Consider the following 23238-nt stretch of genomic DNA (forward strand, 5'->3'; position numbering starts at 1 on the left):
ATACCAAACACAATGGAAGGTCCAATACTAGCATTAACCAAAAGTTTTGTTTTGTTTATGATGCATAATAGACAGAAGCTTACAGCGTCTATTTTTCACTTTTCAAAAATAAATAAATCAATCACATCTCTTAACATTGCAGGAACAGTTCACAAAAAATAGAAAAATAAAAATAAAAACTTTCCACAAGCGCTATCTAAAATCAAACAATTTCCTTCAAAGACCAACAATCATACAATTCTATAAAATTTTGAATTTTTTAAAGACAATAGATAGCATAAACCATTGAAACATAGGTCTAAATAAAATTATCTATTGTAAAACCCTATTATCGTCGGGACATATTCTGCCATCTTGAAGCACCAATGGATTTTACATAATTCGTAAACGAAGAAAGATTAATCAAACTCTAAGAGGCACCGACATGGTGGGTACACACATGTCCATGTGTCTGACACACCATGTAGCGTGTTAATGTTTTTAATTATTACTTTTTCTGTAGGATACGTTGGAGATACTTCATGGACACATGTCTTGTGATTGGACACTCGGAACACCTTCGTAGATTTTTCTTACAATTTTAGAAAGCTGATTTGAGGAGAAAACTAGAAAAAAAAATAAAAATACGCCAACATATACATCGATATCTCTCAAATCTATGTATCCTAAATTTATATTTTTATACATAGTGAATAAAAATGTATGAAAATATCTTTTTCCCATATTTCCTGTGTGTCCGTATCCTAAATTTTTAGAATCCCTGCATCTTGTCTCCGTATCCATGCTTCTTAGATCAAACTTATGCTTCATCAGGTTACCAAGGAGAGAAAAGCAACAGAGGTTCAGGTCATGTTTGATTCACAATACTAATAGTGAGGTATTAATAATCCTATCAAATTAGTGTGGTATTAACTATCCCACCCCTACCCCATTACTAATAATCCTACAAATTTATTGGATTAATTATCCATTGGATTAATAGTCCTAAACCAAAATGGCAAAACAAACATAAGATGATTGGGCCCACGGATTAATAATCCTAATCCCATGCTTTAATCCTTCCAATCAAACATGCCCTCAGAGTCTTACAACATCCTTTTCTAATTCAAACGGTTGTAAGGTTTCAATTCTCTATTTTTTTTGTGCCTTTTACAAGCACCACACATTAGCAGCCACATAGAGATCAAATTAATTTAACAAAAACAAATATCATAGTTCAGTTGTAAATTGTATTATACGGAATGGTTAAAAGTGACTAAAAGTAATCAAATAGCAGAAGACCACAAAGTTATAAAGGACATCGATTTGATTACCTTACGAGGTTTAGCCTTCATCACATCACAATCTGGCTTATTAAAACCAATAGCAGTGGCAGGCAATCCGTCAGTAACTAAATTTACCCAGAGCAGCTGGACCTGGAAGAGAAAAATCAATCACTCAACTTTACTTCGCTATGACATCAAGGAAACATAAAAATATCCAATAAAATAACAGATTTGAAAATAGAATGAGGACATAGCTTTTAAGTATATGGATGAATTTATTTTATTTATGTCACAGTTAGTGTTCTAAAAATAGGTCGTAATCGTTACGTAATGCTATTCCCTAACTGTATGGGCAGTTACCACTACTCATTATGGCTGCTATAGAGGTATTATTGAATTTCACGGCCGTTACTATTGTTACATAACAATAGCCAACACATTTTTGCGCATTTTCTCTTCTATCAACTTCTGTTTTTTATTTATTGAACATTATTTTTGTAGTTCTAACTTATAAGTTTTATAAGTTGAGGGAAAATAGATTGAGATGGTTTGGTCATATACAATGGAAATCAACAAAGGCAGTAGTAAAAAGTTGCGATACAATGACGGTAGATGGAAGTGTTAGGGGAAGAAGCAAACCGATGGTTTGGTCATATACAACAGAGACCAATAGAGGCAGTAGTAAAGAGATGTGATACAGTGACGATAGATGGAAGTGTTAGGGGAAGAAGCAGACCTAGATTGACGTGAGCTAGTGTAGTAAATAGATATATGAATCTCCTTAATTTGACTAACAATATGGCCTTGGATAAAGTTGAATGGAAAACAAAAATTCATGTAACTGACTCCATTTGTTGGAACTTAAGACTTGGTTTGGCTTAGTTTACTTATATAACTTGAAAAATATGAATCATATGATTTTAATTTTTTCAATAAAATAATAATTGTATTCATATTTATTTATTAAACATATGTAACCTGCAAATTTGAAACACAACATAATATCACTAGTCTAAAACTATTAATAACAAAACAAATAACAGTAAAGTAGTGCATTATAAATGTATCACGGATGAAATCATTAAATGCTGAGTGAAAAATGTGAACTTTCTTTATAGAGACTTTAAAAAAAAGTACAAAATTCAGTTCATACATTGGATAAAAACTATACTAAATCCCCAAAAAAAACCATTTTAAACCTAAACAAATATGATTCTGAAATAAAAACATGTGTATCGGTAAGTTTTCGCAAAATTATACGAGAAGTGTGAAATTTCACAGCTCTGGTTGCAACAACCGTTACGCTCCTTACACCTCACAAATGCATCATCGCCACTGTCACCAGTTTGGTCATGGTAAGGTAAACTTTCTACACAAGGGACCATGAGCGTATACCAGATAATCAAGCATCATGCATTTTTATACTGAAACCTAAATAGGAGAACCCAGTAATGGTCATGCCAATGCAAGGTGCTGGGAATGGTGGACTAAATACAGACCTATTTTCTGCCATTATTTGCATAGGTGGCTGCCCTTAAACTCCAACTCACAATGTCATGCCTGATAGCCAATGTATGCCATAGCACCAAGCAATAGTCTCCGTATATGGCTATATTTATGTTAAATTATGTTCAGGTTTTCACACACAAAAATATGCATGCCATGCCACCAACTTTTATGTTGAAAACAAGAACTAATCAGACGAGTCATTTACATGAACACTTCAACAAATAAGAGTGAATTAAACAAAAGATCATATTCTGTAAGAAAATATACTCACAGGAACAAGAGTTTCAGGTATTCCAAGTACAGCTGCCACAAAAATACAAACAACTTCACCAATGTTTGAAGATATCATGCATCGGATAAACTGCTTTGTGTTATTGTATATAGCTCTTCCCTCTGCAACAGCCTGCTTGGATATGACTCATTCTTGAGATGATTGAAACCATGAGATTTTTTCTGACTTCAAGAAGACAAACATGCCAAGGAAATAAAATTCCTACTCATCAAGACGAAATAAGAAAAGCTTACCGCAACAATTGTAGCAAAATTGTCATCTGCCAAAACCCTATCTGAAGCACTCTGAAAATCCAAACAATATAAGAGAAAATGTTTAATAGATGTGCATAGAAACCATAAAAGAGCACTTATGTAGAAACCATACAAGACAAGCCACAAAAGAGCATAGCAGACAAGCCACAAAAGAGCATAGCAATTATGTAGAAAGAATGCAAGTAATGAAAAGAGAGATTTAAACAACATCTCATATATATATGATGACCAGACCATATTACCATGAGCAAAACATTTTAGAACTGTTACATGGACTGCCTAGGTGTCACCAGCACGATTGGGATCTTTTTAGAGATATCTCTAAAATGTGTTACATGCACTCTTCTAGTTAACCCATTGTACCCGTGGGCCGTGTCCACCAAATATGACAAAGGTAAGGGTATGGGATGTGTCCAATACCCGTACCCAATTTAGAAACTTGGATCCTCTAATTTCATATGATGTTTGAAGAATTTGCTAATAAAGAAACATTTCCAGCTTCTCACACGAATGTGAGATATAAATTCTATATTTTTTTGAATCTCATTTACTTTGAAATACATTTTTTAATAATTTACAGTATCTTATATAACAATATTATATAATATGCAATACATAAAAGTATTTAAGATATGTATCCCTTCTCAACTGTTGGATGCATATTCTAATATCCTAAGTTTTAGGTTTATCAAGATCTGATGCCTAGACTCACATCCAATACTCATATTCGAGTCCATGTAACATAGATTTAAAATACATTGCAAAAATGCAACAAATATGGACATAAATAAAAACACATAGACATAATTCACAAGTGTCTAATGTCTGAAACGTTCATGTCGGAAGACAATCTATGAAAGAGAATAAAGTAATAATCAAATCTCTATAACTAGTACAAGTAGGTAACTAAATTAAACCAGCTGATAAATCGTAATTATTCACAAAAATCAACTATAGCTTTTCAGTCATCCTTTTCCAACCCTGGAAAAAGGCAGGGGCAGCGAGTTACAATTGGAAGACATCCAGCATATTACCATCAGCCAAAACAAGTTCAAATGAGACAAGTAACAGTCACCCACACCAGGTACAACAAGATGGACGTAATAGTTAGCTAAAACTCAGTACTTATCAGCAAAAATAAAATAAGTAGCCTAAAACATGAAAACAAATGTATTTTACCATATGGAAATGTTCAAAGGTTCTTTGCTAACTTGCTGAAATTTATAGTCTAAAAATTCAGGAGAAATTTCAATAAACAAGTGGGCATGCTGGTGTGCATGTGTGTGTCATTAGAGAGAATATTCTAGCTTAGAAATTTAAAGATGTGGGTGATTAGATGTTGGAATTTTTCCCATTCCAAAGATCAGAAGGCCAACCGATTGCTACTAAAACTTCAAATTAGATCATGTGATTAGAATTTCCATGTGAAGATTGATAAAACTACGTGATCTAATTTCTATGTCGAGATAGCTTCTTAATTAAGCAACCAAAACTGTGTTATTACTCATTATACATCTAAAGGAGAATCTTCCACAGAAACTACATGCCTCTTAGAATTAAGTGATGTTAGGGAAGTCATCAGGTTATGGCACCACATTTTTTTTTTTTTTGGGTTGAGAAATGATCAAACTTCAATAAAAAAGCATAAAGTCATGCAACGAATACAAAAACCAACTAAAGGGCTAGCTAACAAGCTACCTAAAAAGAGAGCAAACCCAAAATAACTAACTAATCAAATCCTCTATAAAATCTACAAAGGTCAGCACATCTGGATCTACTGAAACCATAATCCAACTATGTAACACAGTAAGCAAATGTCATTCCAACCATGGAACTGACCGAGTCATGCTAGTGAAGGTACATTTATTCCGCTCCAACCAAATCAACCACATCAAACAGTGGCCCGCAAGCAACCACACCTTCCAACGTCTCTTCCCAACCCTCCCCCAACCCAACTTTGCAACCAAAGTTTTTAAAGGCGAATGCGTACCTTGAGGCGTTTTACCCCTCATGAGGCAAGGCGGAAGCCTCAAGGCGTTGAGGCGTAAGCATTTCAAATTTCAAATTTTAATATTTACTGAATAAATTAAATATTTTTGAATCGTTAAAAAAATAAAAACAAAATTAAATATAAATGTGTAAATACTTTTCGCTTTAATGCGTTGAACATTTTACTGGATAGAAAGAGAAATCAATATTCTTAACTTCAGTGATTGAGCTTCTCACTTGACCATTAACTATGTTTTTCCTGATTGATCATTTACTTAATTTTTCCTGTAGAATATAGTTGTAAAAATGGATTCTTTTTAATTTTTTATGTTTAAACAATCTAATAGACTAAGTTTAACAAATGGCCAAGGCAACTTCTGCATGTGCATACTCCTCACATGCTTATGCGCAAAAAGCGTAAAAAGCGCACTTAAGACGCATGTCTCAAACTATGATGTGCAAGCCTTTGGAGAGTAATGCCTAAAAATCAAAGCCTTGGTGCGTTTCACCTTAGCCTCAAGGCGAGGCGAGCCTCAAGAAAGCCTTTTAAAACTCTGTTTGCAACACCTACGCTGTCAACCCTGGTTGAACCCAAACCAAAGAGAGCAACAATGGCCATCCATAGATGTGAAGCAACTGAACAATGGCATCGTCCACTGTTTCCGTATCCCCACAGCACATGCAACACCAATTAACTAAAATATGACGACGAAGACGAAGACGAAGACGAATCAAGTTATCAATAGTTAGAATACGCTCTAAAGCCACTGTCCACACAAAGAAAGCGACTTAAGACGGACAACCCATCACCCAAACACTCTTCCACGAAAATGGAGCACCATCCCCGCCCACAAGCGAATGATAAAAAGAAGACATTGAGCAAACCCCTTTGGAGTTCCACCATACCCACCCCAAAGTATCCTGCCCTTCTCCTCCCCCCACCCAACCAAAAAAATCTAAGGCCATTCAAAAAACCCAACAAATCCACCAGTTGCCCCAACTCCCAATCCTGCACCTCACAACGCAAACCAACATTCCAAACTACACATGTGCATAAGACACCACTGTCGCCTCCTCATCAAGGGCAATTGGAAAAATCGAAGGAAACCTCGTAGCTAGAGTTTCTACTCCACACCACTCATCCTTCCAAAACCTGACCCGAACCCCCACCCCAATCCAAAAACAAACCCTCTTCCAAAACTCCCCCCGACCGAAACCCTTCCACAAACTCCGTCCATGTGACTGTTGCACCTCACCTGTATATCACTCCCCCATCCCAACCTATACTTTGGCCCCACCATTTTCCTCCACAACCGCTCCTGTTCCACCACAAACCACCACCACTTCCTCGGAAGAGCTAGATTAAATGAGACTAAGCTCTGAATCCCCGACACCCCCATAGCCTTGGGAACACAAATCCGATCCCAAGCTACTAAGTGATGATGAAAAGCCTTTTCACCTCCTCTCCACAAGAAATCCCACTGCAATTTCTCCAACTTCTTCGCAACTGATACAAGAATCACATGGATCGACATGAAATAAATCAAAATACTAGATAGAACACTCTTGATCAATGTGATTCTCCTTCCTTTCGATAAATATTGTCGCTTCCAACTACCAAATGCCTCTGCACCCAATCCACCACTCCATCCCACACCCTCTTCTCCTTAAAAGAAGCACCCAGAGGTAAGCCCAAATAAGAAATAGGCAAAACTAGAACTTTATAACCAGCACAGATGGAACAACTCCAGGCGATGTGGAACACATTTAAACATGGTGTCCCATTTACCATAACCGACATCTAAACTGTAGAAATGCAAAACTAAATCCACTTCCTCCACAACTTCCAACTTTATCATACACCTTTTCAATATCTAATTTACAAATAATACCTCCCTACCCCTGCCAAGTGCGCGAGTCAACACACTCGTTAGCGACCAGATCAACATCTAATACCTGCCGCCCACCCACAAAAGCATTTTGAGACTCTGACACCACTTCCTCCAAAATGCCCCACAACCTATTAGCCAGAAATTTTGCCAAGAGCTTGTACACACTCCTCAGCAAACTAATAGGTCGAAAATCCCAAATATCCTCTACCCCTCCTTTCTTTGGAATCAGAGCAATAACGGTCGCATTAAGACTCCTCTCAAACTGCCCCCTCTGATGGAACTGCTTAAACATAGCCATCACCGCTGCCTTCATCACTCCCTAACACTACTGAAAGAAACGTAAAGTGAAACCATCAGGCCCTAGTGCCTTGTCCCCAGGCATACCCTGCAATGCCTCTACCACCTCCTCTTTTGAAAACGGTCTCTCTAGCATCTACACATTCGCCTCCGAAATGGCATCAAACTGAACCCAATCCAAGCCAGGTTTGCAATCACCTCTATCTCCTCGAAATAAATGCTAATAAAAACTCACTATACCTCCTTTCACCTCCTCCACCTAAAATAAAACCACGGCATTGATTCACAGCTTCCTTATCTGATTAGCCTGACGATAAGCATTTGCCATGCGGTGAAAGAACTCTATGGTCCAATCCCCATCCTTCAGCCACAAGCATCTAGATCGTTGACGATAACTAATCTCCTCTATGCGAGCTACATGACCATACTCCTTCCTAGTCTTTTCCTGAGCAACTAAGTCCTCCTTCAACAAGCCCCCCTTAACTTCCTTTCCATCTAGGCCCTGTAACACGGCTAAAAGATTTGCCTTCTAAATCTCCACACGACCAAATACCTCATTCCATCTCCTCAGATCTGCCTTAAGAAGCTCTAATTTTTGGGCCAACCGCCCACTAGGATCTCCCGACACAATATAACCCTCCCACCAGGTCCAAACTATGCCCACAAAACCTTTTGACTGCAGCCACATTCTCAAACCAAAAAGGCAATGGGCCACTCTAAAGCCCCCCCCATATACAACAGAACAGGCCAGTGATCAGAAACAAGACGCGATAGTCTCGATCGAACCACCTGAAAAAAATGTTCCTCCCAATCCCTAGTGATCAAAAATCGGTGGAGACAAGATAACACTCAACCCCTAGACCATGTGTAACTCCCTCCCTGCATTGATAAATCTATCATCTCCAACTCATCGATAAAAGATGAGAAAGCCCACGTCGAACCCACTGAATGAGTCAACCCCAAATTCTCCTCCAGTCGCCGCACCACATTAAACTCACCACCTGCACACCACGTAGCCGCCTGTTAGAATTTACCAATTTGCTCCTCCACCTACCATCTCCACTAGCACCCACTTCACCTACCACCTCCACTACACTACACCTACTACCACCTTCTCTTCTATATATAGGAGTTGTAATACATAACACAATATCAATCAATCTTGTAAGACATCAATCAATAATATACATCAATTTATTTTTTTACATGGTATCAGAGCAGGTTTAGAACCTAATATTTTCGCTTCACCGGCGGGCGGCAACCTCACCTTAGCCGTCCGCCGGACCTCAACCTATTCCGTTGTCATCTCTATCAATACATAAATATACATACATAATTGTCAGTTCGTCTCGTCTCTGCTGGGTCTTCAATGCTCAAAGTGCGGAGTTGCGGAGTTGTGGGAATCTCCGACGACCCAGAATCGTCTCGTCTCTGCTACCTCGCTCTCCACGCTCTCCAATACCGCGGCCAAGAAGGCGCCGGAATCGTTGCCGTCCACGACAACGTCCTCCACTCGATCACCGGAGTGGGCCTCGTCTCCGACGTCTTCCACGAATCGAAGCTCGATCAGCTTCCTGGCGACATCGCAATTGGCCCTGTTCGCTACTCCACTGCTGGGTCTTCAATGCTCAAAAACGTTCAACCTTTTCGTCGCTGGTTATCGATTTGGGTCTGTTGGTGTTGCCCACAATGAACACACCAAAGCCACTCTCTTTCCACAGTATACCTTGGGAGATGAATACATACACACATGCATCCTTATGGGGGAGATTCTTTCTGTCGGACCTCCAATTTTTTTATTACTATTATTATTATATTTAATAATCACTGCACTCCACTTTCTTTTCTTTTTTTATCTTTATTTTATTCCATCTTTTGCAAAGCCACAGCAAGTTTGCACACCCATTCTTCTTTTTCTTTTTTTATTTATTTCTTTTTCACACTCATGTTCACCACTACCAACATACCTTCCATTGATCTGTTTTTTTTTTTTTTTTTTTATTTCTTTAATCTATCAACTTCCCTCCATTGATTTGCCCACCGCCCCACTGTTTTAACATATTATTATTCTTCTTCTTATTATTCTTATGCTATCAACCCATTCATCTATTATTATTATTTTTATTTTGCAAAAAAAAAAAAAAAAAAAAAAAAAAAAACAAAGCCGACAACAGGCAGACGACGAACTGCATTCATACCCACTACACTCTTTTATTCACGTGGGGGTTCACCCCGTTCCACATTTTCAAAAAAAAAAAAAAAAAAAAACAAAAAAAAAAAAAACAACAAAACACCCACAGTGGGATTTTTCTTCTTTACTCTGCTGCGGGTCGCTTCTTCTTGCCTCCATCCTGGGCGGCTCTTGACGGTGTTGCCTCCGTGCTTCCTCGTCCACCGAGCATGTTCACTCCCCCATACTCCTCCACTGCAGCATCTGGCGGCCCTCCAAATCGGAACATCACGGTGGCCTTACGCTTCAGCTCCTTGTTTTCTGTCCTTAGCACGCTTATCTCTGCTCGCGCATCCTTATACATGCGTTGGAGCAGAGCCAGCTGGGAGTTTAATTGCTGCACCTCATTTGTCCTACTCTGCAGCCGGTTCGACAAATTTGTGACCGCCGTCATGCTTTCAACACATGCCTTCAGAGTATACTGATTGGCCTCCACATCCGACTGCACTGCCATTCTTTGCTCCACCGACCGCATCGGAAAGTTCAACGGAGCAAACTCCGGGGCGCTTGGTTGAGGTTCCAGTGCCACCGCACCAGTTCTCTCTCTTGTTGACTCGTTGAGGTCGGGAAAGAGGGTGAGCAGTCCACGGGAAGACGAAGACGAGGCCATTTTTCTGGGCAACAGAGTGTTACAGATTTTCTCTCTCCGAAGAGGCAGAGTTTTTCAGCGAAGGGTTGGTTTCAGAGGTTTCAGAATGGTATGCCTCAGCCTCAGCCTTCGTCTTGGTTAAATAGCCGAGGCAGCCACGCGTATCGAGCGCCACTTGCCGCCAGACGACAAACGGGCACGCAAGCCAAGGCGCCCACGTGCCTCGCCATCATCATGTCTGGCACACCTTTTTTATGGATTGGGCACGCCTTTTGATGGCACGCCTTTTGAAAAATTGGGCACACCTTTTGAGGGTGCATTTTTTAAGGGTCCGACAAGACTCTGTAAACTGTCCCGACATTAATTTCGGTTAGCTCCTTTATGGGTCCGACAAGACTCTGTAAACTGTCCCGACATTAATTTCGGTTAGTTCCTTTATGGGTCCGACAAGACTCTGTAAACTGTCCCGACATTGATTCCGGTTAGCTCCTTTACGGGTCCGACAAGACTCTGTAAACTGTCCCGACATTGATTCCGGTTAGCTCCTTTATGGGTCCGACAAGACTCTGTAAACTGTCCCGACATAGATTCCGGTTAGTTTCTACAAGGGTCCGACAAGACTCTGTAAACTGTCCCGACATTGATTCCGGTTAGTTTCTACAAGGGTCCAGCAAGACCCCATAAACTGTCTTCTACAACGGTCCGACATGACCCCATAAACTGTCTTCTACAAACGGTCCGACATGACCCCATAAACTGTCTTCTACAACGGTCCGACATGACCCCATAAACTGTCTTCTACAACGGTCCGACATGACCCCATAAACTGTCTTCTACATCGGTCTGACACCACCATACAGTGTCCTCTACAACGTTATGACACCCCATACAGTGTCTTCACCAACGGTCTGACACGACCATACAGTGTCTCCTATCCTTTTTTATTTTTATGTATTTTCTTGTTTTGTTACTCTCTCCAAACTCAAGTTGGTTAGTTTCTATCCTCCTTGAGTTTGCGGGGGGCTGTTAGAATTTACCAATTTGCTCCTCCACCTACCATCTCCACTAGCACCCACTTCACCTACCACCTCCACTACACTACACCTACTACCACCTTCTCTTCTATATATAGGAGTTGTAATACATAACACAATATCAATCAATCTTGTAAGACATCAATCAATAATATACATCAATTTATTTTTTTACACCGCCCATTGATAAGCAATGTTATACAAGTCCTCCCAAAAAAGATCCCGCTCTGATTGCCTGATTGGTCCATACACTTCTGTGAACACCTACCGAAAATCAACCTCTACACAATGAAATAGGCATGACAGTGAAAAACCACCCATCTCCTCCTCCACCACCACCACCCTCCGATCCCAGCCCATTAGAACCCCCCCCCGGCCACCCCAATAGACGACAAATATGTCCACTCCACAAAACAACCCCCCTCATATCTCTTGGATCACCTACTCATCAATACATTCCATTTTTGTCTCCTGAAAACACAATACATCCACCATCACACCCCTTAGAAGAGAACGAATCAAAACCCTCTGCCCTTCTGTCATTCAAACAACACATGTTCTAGGATAAAATTTTTAACTGCATGGCAACAGTAATTGATCACCACGACCTTTCCTCATAGCCCAACCTCATCCTTTTAGGCGTTTGGCATAATTAACTATGCACTCTAGATTTCTCAGTTCCTAACCCCTTTCCCCTTCTGACCCACAACCTGAACCTCCTTACCCAAAGAACCACTCCCTCTCCAAGAAGCTTCAATTGCAGAAAACAACTTCATGCCTTCTTCCCCATACCCTTCAAACGATACACCAAGCATTCGGCTGACCTCGTTGATCTGACGTAAAACCCATTTAGACACCTCACCCAAAGAAGGAGGTTCATCTCCCTCAAAACCAATTGCCACCAGCTATATGATAGTCCCATCGTACACATCCTCATGAAGCTCCCCTGAATCCACAGCTAATGGGCACAAAACTAAAGGCAAGTCCTCACACATATCAGCCCATTGACCTCCTGTACCACTGTTCAAATCTGGCCCAGGCCTCACATCAGCCCCACAAATCCCCTTCCTCATCTCACTGGCTAGTCATTAGAACCAGGTTTTGATTTTGAAAAAGTGGCAATAAGTCTTTTTCCAGCTCCAAATCCGGACCGTGGCAAAAAGACATAGTAATGGGACTTAGATACCTCTCCGATGAGCCATTAACCTTTGAAACCACCCCTCTTCTGCTCCCCCCTTTACCACTACATCTCCTTTGTCCCCATGCTGAGGAGGTGCTCTTCCGACCAGCAACACCTCTTTCAAACCGCCCATACTGCCCAGTCTCTTCTTCTATTTCAACTATCCATCCCAAAAGGCAAAACCCTACATGACCAAAGCAAACCCCTCTCATCTATCCTCAAAACCAAATTCTGGTACAAAGATTTGTTCTCTTTTGCTACCGGTCATAACCACAATCTAGAACGAAGAGCCCCATCCTCCTTCCCTCAAACCTATGCTGCCACACTGTGACATCCACCGATGACGCGTGCCAAATAGGCCAAACAACTTGGTTCTCGTGATACCTTATGAAGCATCACACAGAACCAACCAACTTCATAACCACAAACCGCTCTGTGAAGGCCCTGCCCTCGCTCCATAATAGCAACACGACGATGCCCAATCTGATCTTTTGCCTCCTCTATAAGCTCAAAAGAATGACCTCCTAGGAAAAGAATCCTCCGGCAAGGGCCCTCTTGTTTCCCAAAGAGCATTCTGTTAATCTCGGAGCATTACATTCTTGCCCTAAGTGGAAAATGTTTGAATTCAGAATGGCACCTTTAGATAAGGGTAATTATTGTTTTCCACTATCAAAAAAAAAAGATGGCTGCAAGATTATTATGATTATGATCACAAAACGAGTTGTTTACTCATTAATCTAAATATTTTACCTGTTCCAGATTTTTGTCAGTGTTTTTATCATTTTCAGCAAAATCAACTCGCAATTGCCAGCCATTGATCTCCAAGTTATGGCACCACAATCACACAAGTCATTTACAGAAAAGCATGGTGTTCTCTAACGTAAAGGACCTGACATGCCCATGTTCATACTAAGCATGATCTATAGTGCGCTGGAGGCCTGAAACTTTTTGGCCTCTAGACAAAGACTTTCTTGTGGAAAATGCTTAGACGTATATCAGTATAGCAAAATCAAGAAAAAAACGGGGTGGACAGAGGAGCAGAACTTCCATAGTAAAGCTATGATGAAGCATAAGTAATTCAAGTTAGCACAGGCCTTTCAAAACAAAAGCATCATGGATCAAGAGTAGAAATTAAATAAAGTTGTTTATGTGAACAAGGCTACCTGTTGGCAATTTTTTTTAGTCCAACAGTGATGGCCTAAACAATAGAAAAGAAAACCCAAACCCCCCACCCCCCCCCCCCCCCCACACACACACACAAAAAAAAAAAAAAAACAGCATGCAACCCAGATAAAGGAATCCCAAGTCTCTATTATGAATACCACGAGACTTTACTAGCTAAGCTATCTAGCACCTTCCTATTGAGAATTTTCCTGTAATTGTAGTACAAAACCCTTGAATGTTGTTACACCTAAGCTACTAACCATTTGTTGCCAATAAGAGTTCATGGAAAGCATGATAGGACTGAGCTTTGGAAAGATGCAAATTTGAGTGCAAGAGTATGGGAGTGTGACTTTAATACGTTTCTGCAACCTACAGTCCCAGTGTAGGGGTGTTCTTGATGGCTAAAAATCTGAACTCAGAAACTATTTTCCCTTTGAAAAATTTATTGCAGCCAACTTGGTTGTTTTGGCAGGTGAGCGAAACATAAGAGGAGACTTGATGTGCCCAAAAGGAATGCAAAGATGACAAGGAAGCAGCTCGGGGATTTCAATGGCTGGTGTTCACCTAGTTGCTTAGGGCCAAAGTCTATGGAGATAAGACACATCAGACCACACCTTCAATGGCATTATTGTTCTTTAGTAGCTTGCATCAACCGAACTGCTGCTAGAGAATCAGTAAGAGGACACCATGTAAAGGAACATAGTGGTGGACAGCATGTTCAAACAGAAGTCAACATAGAGATTGCCCTATTACAGAAGATAATAAAGGAACATTTGAGGCTTCAACTAGACATGTAGGATGACCTATATTGTAACTTTTGAAAGAATGAAAATGCAATACAACTACAAGAACTTGCTAGATATTGAAGAATGAAAGAGAAGTCATGTTGATTTGTCAGTTAATGAAAAATTACATCAGAGGACAGATTGCAAATGTGATGTTCCGGGATATTTAATCCAATTGGTTTCTAGATTGTTTCCGTCTAAATCCATTACTTTCAAACTTTTATTCAGTTTCGAGACCTCGTAGACTGTGTGATGTTACTACACTACATAACTTCCTTGTTTAAACTCCTAAGTTTTGTTCTGGGATAAAACCTAGAGTTTTGGACGTAAAGGCGAAACTGGGACGAGAGTGGGAAATCCTTTAGAACCTCTTTTGGACCAGTAAACATTTCCGCACGTGCGCGGTTGGAACTGCACGTGCAGAAGAGGGGGACCGCATGAGCAGAGGTGAGGATCGCACGTGCAGGAAGAGTTGAAAGTTTGAGTTTGCTTCTGAAATAAAAGCACGTGCGGAGGTGGTTTTCCACACGTGCACAGAAGAGCTCCCCACGTGCGGTGAAGAGGTCTCGCACATGCGGAAATGATTGGGTCCCAACTCTGAATTTCGAGAATCTCACCTTTTTGACCCCTTTTCTCATCTTTTTCTCCCATTTCAACAATACCTCTCTCTCTCTAAAACCTTTTCTCATCTTTTCTTCTCCCTATCTCTAACCCTCACCCAAAAATCTTCACTCTTTCCTTGTTCTTGGAAAATCTATAGCTTTTTAGACCCTAGTGCTTGAGGCCAATTTGGAGAGCATTTCAAGAGCTTCACTTTGTGCGGTAGAGATCAAATTTCGACACAGCCAATTTTAGGGCTTTTCTCTCATCTTTCTCCTAGAGCTTGAGGTAGGGAGTTTTTTTGAGTTATATATATGTTTTAACAAATTTATTGCCATTTTGATGAAATAATTGTGTAGTTTGAGTTAGGGTTTGGTTTGGAAGATTTTTTATTTTCAAAAAGGGTTTTTCTCAAATGTTTTCTTCAATCCATAAGAAAATACGTATGTGATAGTTGGGAGCTCTATTTTTGTAAAAATCTTTCCAAAATGAGAAACCCTAATATTTGTGAAAACCCAAGGTTTTGGAAATTTGGGAAAAAGGTGAGATTGTGTGGAATTATACATTGTTGAGATTCATTGTTGAGAAATGATGAAGAAATTGGCACGTTCATTCTCATTGTTGAAAACCCATGGAAAAGAGAGACTGATGTTGAGAAATTATGAGAATAGTATGTTGTTATGCTTGTTTTGAGAAGATAAAGAATTGAAAGGATGATTATCCTATTGAAATTTTTTCGATTATATGAGAAAGAAAATACATATGATGATGTGTTGCTATTATCTGTTGGAACATATTGTGTATACATATAATGAGTAGAGATGTGGTATTTGATCACAATTGAGAACTGTGTTGTTGAGATTGGAAATTATTGAGGAAAATTGAACTTTGCAAAATGTTGATAAATTGTTTTGTCATCTCATCTCATTCTCATTGCTTTTCAAATTGGCATTGTCGAGGTTACACTTTGGAAAAGAAGTATTTGTGAAACAAACTTTCGTTTTGAGTTGTGTTGGGATAAATACGTTTGGTAAGTGTGGTTAGGGGGTGTACAGTTGAGAACTAAGTTGGCTTGAGGTCTATGGTGAAAGTCCAAAAACTCATGCAGAGTAGGCACCAAGTTCCTTCCGGTTTGAGAGCCTACTTACAGACACCAGCTTAGAAATTATTTAAATTGTATTTACCACCCCTTGATTATATAATGAAATCATTGAATTGATTATGTTTTCGAATAAGCATCTTGCATGAGATTGTAAAATGAGAAAAATTTACATTTTTGAGTATGACATGGCATTTGCATCCATCTCATGATGATTGCTTAAAATGTATATACTTTGACAAGATTTCCCTACTAGGCTTCATGCTCACCCCTAGTGGAACCGCTGACAGGTAAAGATGCTGTGACCCCGCCGAAGTAGGGGCATAGGGGACTTTTGGGGCGCATGACTCAGTTACTTGTATTCTGTTTTTGACAAGCCAAGGGCTATATTTGTATGGATTTGATAACCATTCCATGTAACCTGGCATAAGCCTTGGAACTTGTAGCCCATGGCACATTATTTTGTACATAGTTTACTTAATTATTCTCATCACATGCCATAGATTCACATTCTAGAAAGTGTTGAATGTATAATTGCATGTGGAGCATTTTCTAAATCTCATGGGTATATTATGAAATACAAATGTGGAGATTTAGTCATTATGTTGGCCAAGATGCTATTGTTCCTGTTCATATGCGACCGACGGAAATCAATGGAAATTTAGAACACATTGATGAGTAATCTGGGTTTGTCAAATGTTAATTATTTAGGGGCGTTACAGAAAAATTGGTAAGAGTAGAAATGACACAAAATATCTTACGTTAATTTTTTTTGTTTTTGAGAAACAAAAGCCACAAATAAATACAAACGAATTCCTACTGAAGCTTTATCAAATGTGAGACAAATGTGTTCATCTTGCTTACATTGAGTTGTTCAAATAATCAAGATTCCAAACAATATAATCATTAAGTACTAAACTTTGGCATAAATTTGCCGAAGTTTTTCTTGAGAGCCATAGAGTTGGTGCTACTATCATGGGAACTATGTCAGGGAACAAAAGAAAAAAAGCGAGAAAAAAAAGAGGCCATGTTACTAACACCTGCCATACTTGATAGCCTAGAAATATTAAATAAATTTGCAAAAGTTTTTTTGAGACCCATATTTTATTTTTTGAACAGACAAAGAAATATTAAATAAAATGCTCGAAAAGGGAGAGCCACCAGGCAATACCTTGGCAACTGCTATGCCTGATCCCATGGCAATTCCTATGTCAGCTTTCTTTAGTGCAGGTGCTCCATCGCCAGTCATTGCAACCTTACAATCATATAGTTTACAATTAATTTCTAGAGCAGGAAAAACACATTTGAAAAAGAAACTGGAAACCTAAATGCTTTGCACAAACAGTTGGTCAATATCTAAACAAATAGTGCATGCTGAGCTCAATTCAACTCTTGATTTAAACAGAATACACATGCGCGCAGTTATGATTTGTTCTACTTTCTGAAAAATTACAAAGATAAGAAATCCAAACGCAGTGGAATAGGGACAGTTCTGGCTATGGTCACAACAACAAAAACAAAGAAACAAAGAAACAAAACTATGATTACCTACCCCACCCATCCACTCCAAGCAGAATGAAACTAGATGGAGAGACTTATAACCATTGGGTTAGCAGATGCAGAAAGGGTTTAGTAAGTGGACTCAATCTTAGAGTTTAGTCTAACAATGCATGCCTGACAAAACTAAACTCATAACACTTCTCACCCCTAAAAAACTAACTCACGAATGACATATATATGTATGCAAAACCAAAGTTAGGTTCAGCTACTACTACATGTACGATATGTCTTCATTGCGCCACAGTATCCCCATCCGTCCTTTGAGCTGGGACTGACCCATGCACATGCATAGATCACCACTAAAAAACTGCTTTACAATAGATCTGCTACAATATATCAGCATAACAGTATCATATGTACCTTGATGTAATATTCATGAGATCCTAAATACTATACCAAGTAGAAGGATGATCAGCCACATTGTGACTAGATGAAAGCTAACTTACGGGGAGAGAGAGTAACCACAGTAGGTCAATTCACTAGTTTCAATAAATATAGCCATGAGAGCAAATATTGAAGTGGTGAGAGTGAGAGTGAGAGTGAGATTGAGATGACATAACACCATTTGGCTTTCTCAGAACATTCCAAGATGTGCTTTTATTTTATGGCTCCTATGCCAAGAAAGATTGGCCACTAAAGATAGGCTAAAGGAATGGGGGATGGCAGTTGAACCTAAATGTGGTCTGTAACATTCCAGAAGAATCTCAGAGCATTTATTTTTGGAATGCCCATTTACTTCCCTCATTTGGATAATGTGCTTCAGAAAAATGAGATCAGTAGATACCCTCAAAGCTGGAGTGAGGAGGTTCTTTGGACAGTCCAGTATTGTAAGAAGGATAATTTCCTAACTGCTGTTTTCAAGCTTTTAATGGCTGTTGCAGTCTACCATGAAAGGAAAGAAATAGAAGAATCTTCACCCAAAAAAGAAATGGACCTTTGATTATGAAAGCTATTGGGGAAGATGTGAGGTTTAGAATCAATACTTCGAGAACGGTTAAGAATAACTTTGCAAATTGGCAGACGTGTTAACAGTGGGATATTGCTGTACTGATACACTTTGATAAAAGTCGTTAGTGTACCATGATGTCAGTTTTTTTTTTTTTTTTTTAGAACACAAAACAAAAGATATTTATATTTATATCAATTCAGTACAAAGTTTAGGATTAAAAAAAGTTCTGTTTTTAGGCTTATAGTCTTTAGATGTTGTGCGAACAGTCTTGCTGTGCTTGCAACAATTTGTTTGTGCTAGGGGAATGACCCTTCAGCTGATGTACATTTTGTCTCCCACTCAGACCTACTGGACATCAGGATCATACAATCATTCTGATAACTGAGACTCAGGAGACCTACCACTTCATTTTGGTGTTGTAATGCTTCAACCAGCATCCTTTTATGAGATGGCTCAACCCTAACAGGCAGCAAAATTATGCCCGAATTACAAGATATAATTCAAAAAATTAAAATTCTCAAGAAAAAAGTAAAATGACTAAAGAATTATCAAGTGTCAAGTATACTGGGTGAACAGTGTCATGCGTTGTAATGCCATTGCTTTTTGTAGTGCTGGAAGCTCTTCAAACTCAGAAGCAGTGTAAGGAGTGTCCACCAAAATCTCCCATGTGATCGAAAGCACCTATCTTTTGACACAGTGATTCTGCAGTACTCTAAAGTTGCCTCTCAAGTTAGAAAAGTACCCTTGAATATTTAAAATATTAAAAAAGATTACATGATATTACAAAAAAGTTAATATTGATAATTTAAGTTACCTTGTTATCCCCTGTGACCACTATAACACGTATGCCAGCTGTCATGCATGAAAGTATAGCATTTCTTACTTCTTCTCTTGGTGGATCAAGCATTCCGACCTTTAATTTTATTGAACATAAAAAAGAGTAAGAGAACAAGAAGATAAATGGCAACATGAAGACAATATCCAAATCCAAAAGATCGATTATTTTTACGCTCAACAGGGAGAAACTAAAATTAATAGAACAAAATTTGATCAACCAATCATAGTTCAATAATGACTGTCTCAAAGAGAATGTAAAGCATTTAAAACTTTTTTACGTGCTTTTACATTGTTTATTTATCTCCCTACAAATATCTTTTCATTTGAGAGAAAACCATTTGAAACTTCTAATAAATTCTCCTTCCCTCTTTCTTTCCCTTTCTCTAGATACAACCCAACCAAACAAATGAAAGGGTGGGTGATACAAAGCATGCCAAGAAGAAAAGTGGCAAATCAGCGATTTCATATGGAGTGCACCCTAGACATTATACAATCATGTTACGGTTAATTCGTCCATGTTCCAAACCCTTCCCCAATCTTCCTCTTTCTCTATACAAAGGAAGCAAAACACTGTTCCAAAGTTACTACTCACAATCCCAGTTCCCAACCCAAAATCCTTCCCCAATCAAGCATTAACCAAGCCTAATACCTAATTATACCTGTTGGCCTACAAATTAACAATTACATCTCATACATAGCTACTTTCCTAGAACCTTCAGTAGCCAATTCTGAAATCTTGCAGCCACAAGAATAAAACTCACATTTTCATGTACAAATCCTAAAAGCTGCCATCGACCTTTTAGGATCCTAAATCCCTTACCCTAACTACTTTCCATGACCATGACCCACCACAATTCCACTTGTAGGTATCCTTAGGCTAAGTTTTCTAAAGTAGTTCTTCATTAGAATAGTATGACCATCAGCTTTGTATCAGAAATGATCCTTCCTTTCCTTAAAGCCATAAGTTCTCTTTGTTTAATCTACTAACATGTTTAATAGCAAAAGCCTTTCTTCCAAGTTTGATGCCCTTTTGAAAGGTAACAAAAATACTGAAACTACCAAGGAAGATTTTGGCATTGATCTCTCTCTCTCTCTCACTCAAACCACCACCTAACAAAGTCAATAGTGGCCACCACCAACTTCACCATTGGTGGTCATCACACCTGCCTCTGAAACTTACATGCCACCATCACCCAACATCTTCTCCAACTCCAACAGCAGTCTACCATCATGAGCCATCATTTCCTGTGTTGGGGACCTGGTACAACCCTCATCATCTTCCTCTTCCTCCCCCCTTCCATCTTCATCAATCAAGCTCTTTCCTCTATCTCTCCAGCTCTCGTTCACTCTCTGGAAACAACTAATTTAAACTTGACAGATTAACAACTTAAACTCTAAAAATGACACAATTTCACCATGACCAAAGCAAATCTAATTGCATGTTGTTTATGTTTGGAGCAGCTCTACAAAAACACATCATAATGACAAAAGCTGTTAGGTCACATTTAAACAAAATATTTCTTAGTGCCACCATGCCAAATTAATAGAGCTTTAGAGTGGTTCATATTTGCAGCATTCATAATATGATATGAACAAGGTTGTTCATTATATTAGTTGTTCCCAAAGTTTTTAAGGGTAAATGCGTAATGCAAGGCAAATTAGCCCTCATGAGGTGAGGTGTAAGCCTCAAGATAATGAGGTGTTAGCATTTCAAATTTCAAATTTTTATATTTAGGACATAAATAAAATATTTTAAAGTAGTTAAAAAGTATTAAAACTTAAATATAAAGGTGTAAATACTTTTCTCCTCAATGCACTGAACATTTCACTATCGTCGAGGTGCGGACAAGCTGTCCTACTCGGTTATCAAAAGAAAGAAAGAAGAAAAAAAAAAAAAAAAAGGAGGTTTGTACAAGCTGTCCTACTCGGTTATCGAAGTTGAAATCGACATTCTAAACTTTAATTATTAAGCTTCTTACTTAAGCTTTAGGATTGTGTTTCTTTGGTTGATCATTTACTTGATTTTTCCTGTGAAATATAGTTACAAAAGAGGTTTTTCTTTTATGTTTAAACCATGTAGGAGACTAAGTTTAACAACAGCCCAAGACAAACTCTCCATGTGTGTACTTCTCATATGTTTTTTTTGTGCAAGATGCATACAAGGCACACCTAAGGCGCATATGCCTTAGACAGTTGACGCGCATGCCTTAGACAGTTGATGCGCGATTTTGGAAAGTGTTGCCTAAAAATCAAGGCCTTAATGCATTTTCCCTTAGCCTCACCTTGTAGAGAGCCTCAATAATGACTTTAAAACTTTGATAGTCTGACATTGATTTAGAAGAAAAATGGCTTCACTTCCACAAGTCATAAAAAGATATTCTCTCCCTTGGGCTAATTGGTTGGTTATCCTTGTAGATTGGCCCATTTTGCAAGAGTTAGGGCAAAGCTATAGGCAAGTTTCTTTCCAAAAGACATTTAAAATCATTAGGCCTGTGGTTCAAAAAGACATTTGAAATCATTTGGTTTGGTTTACAAAAGATGGCCCAGTTCTCGATTCCAATGTTGGAGAACCATAGATTGGTCAGTTCGGTTCTAGGTTAAGTATAAAGCCAAACTAACCCCACCCAAGTGCATCACTAACCAGAACAGACCCAAAACATTCCCCAATCATGCAGCAATCACACCAAAACCATTACCCCACTTATTAGCCTTCAAATAAACAATTAAATCTCATAAAATAACAGCTTCCCTGGAACTTTCAGCAGTCAATTCTGTTAATCCTGCAACCATACAACTTAGAAATCAAACAAAAATTCAACATTTTTTATCTACAAACCCCAAAAGCATTCTTTTATCTTCTACAACCTCACCCTCACAAATTTCCATAACCAAAACCCACTGCAATTCCACTTATAATCAGCCTTACGCCAAGTTTCCTAATGTTATCATACTGCAAAGGGATTTTCAATCTTTCCTTTTCTTCTCTTCTCTTACCAACCATAGCATGCTGGACGCATGGTTCTAAATTGCAGTATTGAGACACATAACGGTAACGATCGTGGTATAACGATATCGAGAGTATCAGCTATACATACCGGGATCAGCAACTCACCTAAAACTCAATAATACACATCTTCAGATGACTGTAATCTTAACTGGTCATATTTTAATAAATATTGGGACATTTAAAAATATATTTTTCATACTGTATGACCTAATAAAATTAATGTTAATAAAAAAAAAAAATGGCCCCTTTTCATCGATTGAAGCTCTAAAGTATGAAAACCTGTGAGAGTAAGAACCTGTCTTTCAATCCCACATCAAGTGACATCTACCAATGTACACTCAAGAGTCCCACATCGGCTAGTAACTCAAGCAACAGCCATCCCACTAGCTTTAAATAAGCCTTATAAATTATACCCATGAACAGAAAGTACTCAATCATTGGTTAGTCCGACTCTCCACACCACATGGCTGAATAGATGACTAAAATGATTTTTTTAAATACATAATAAAGTAAGGTTCAAAAAAAAAATTATTTCAGATATGGTGAAAAACCATTACGGACTGGTTTGTAACAGAAACCAGCCGGTTCAGGAGCGATTTCAGTTCACACCGGAAAATCAGTCAATATCCAAATCTGTCATCCTTAAACCAACCGTTACGTTACAAACTGAATGCTTTTTAGAACCACTAATGGACTTGTGGTAAGT

At 38.8% G+C, this 23238-nt stretch overlaps 1 pseudogene across 1 annotated transcript in view; it reads right to left on the reverse strand.

Moving 5' to 3' along the window:
- LOC145802461 (calcium-transporting ATPase 3, endoplasmic reticulum-type-like) overlaps positions 1-23238 on the reverse strand; it is a 116969-nt pseudogene that overhangs the window by 14783 nt on the left and 78948 nt on the right. Inside the window, exons 5-11 of the transcript XR_014344581.1 lie at positions 19503-19601; positions 19254-19400; positions 19090-19147; positions 17351-17434; positions 3300-3350; positions 3046-3177; positions 1314-1415 (exon numbers count right to left, since the gene is read on the reverse strand). The product of XR_014344581.1 is annotated as a calcium-transporting ATPase 3, endoplasmic reticulum-type-like (transcript). The remainder of the gene's footprint in view (positions 1-1313; positions 1416-3045; positions 3178-3299; positions 3351-17350; positions 17435-19089; positions 19148-19253; positions 19401-19502; positions 19602-23238) is intronic.

The sequence above is a fragment of the Camellia sinensis genome, chromosome 11 (genome assembly GCF_055761805.1).
Source record: "Camellia sinensis isolate YWXY chromosome 11, ASM5576180v1, whole genome shotgun sequence".
NCBI classification, from domain to species: Eukaryota; Viridiplantae; Streptophyta; class Magnoliopsida; order Ericales; family Theaceae; genus Camellia; species Camellia sinensis.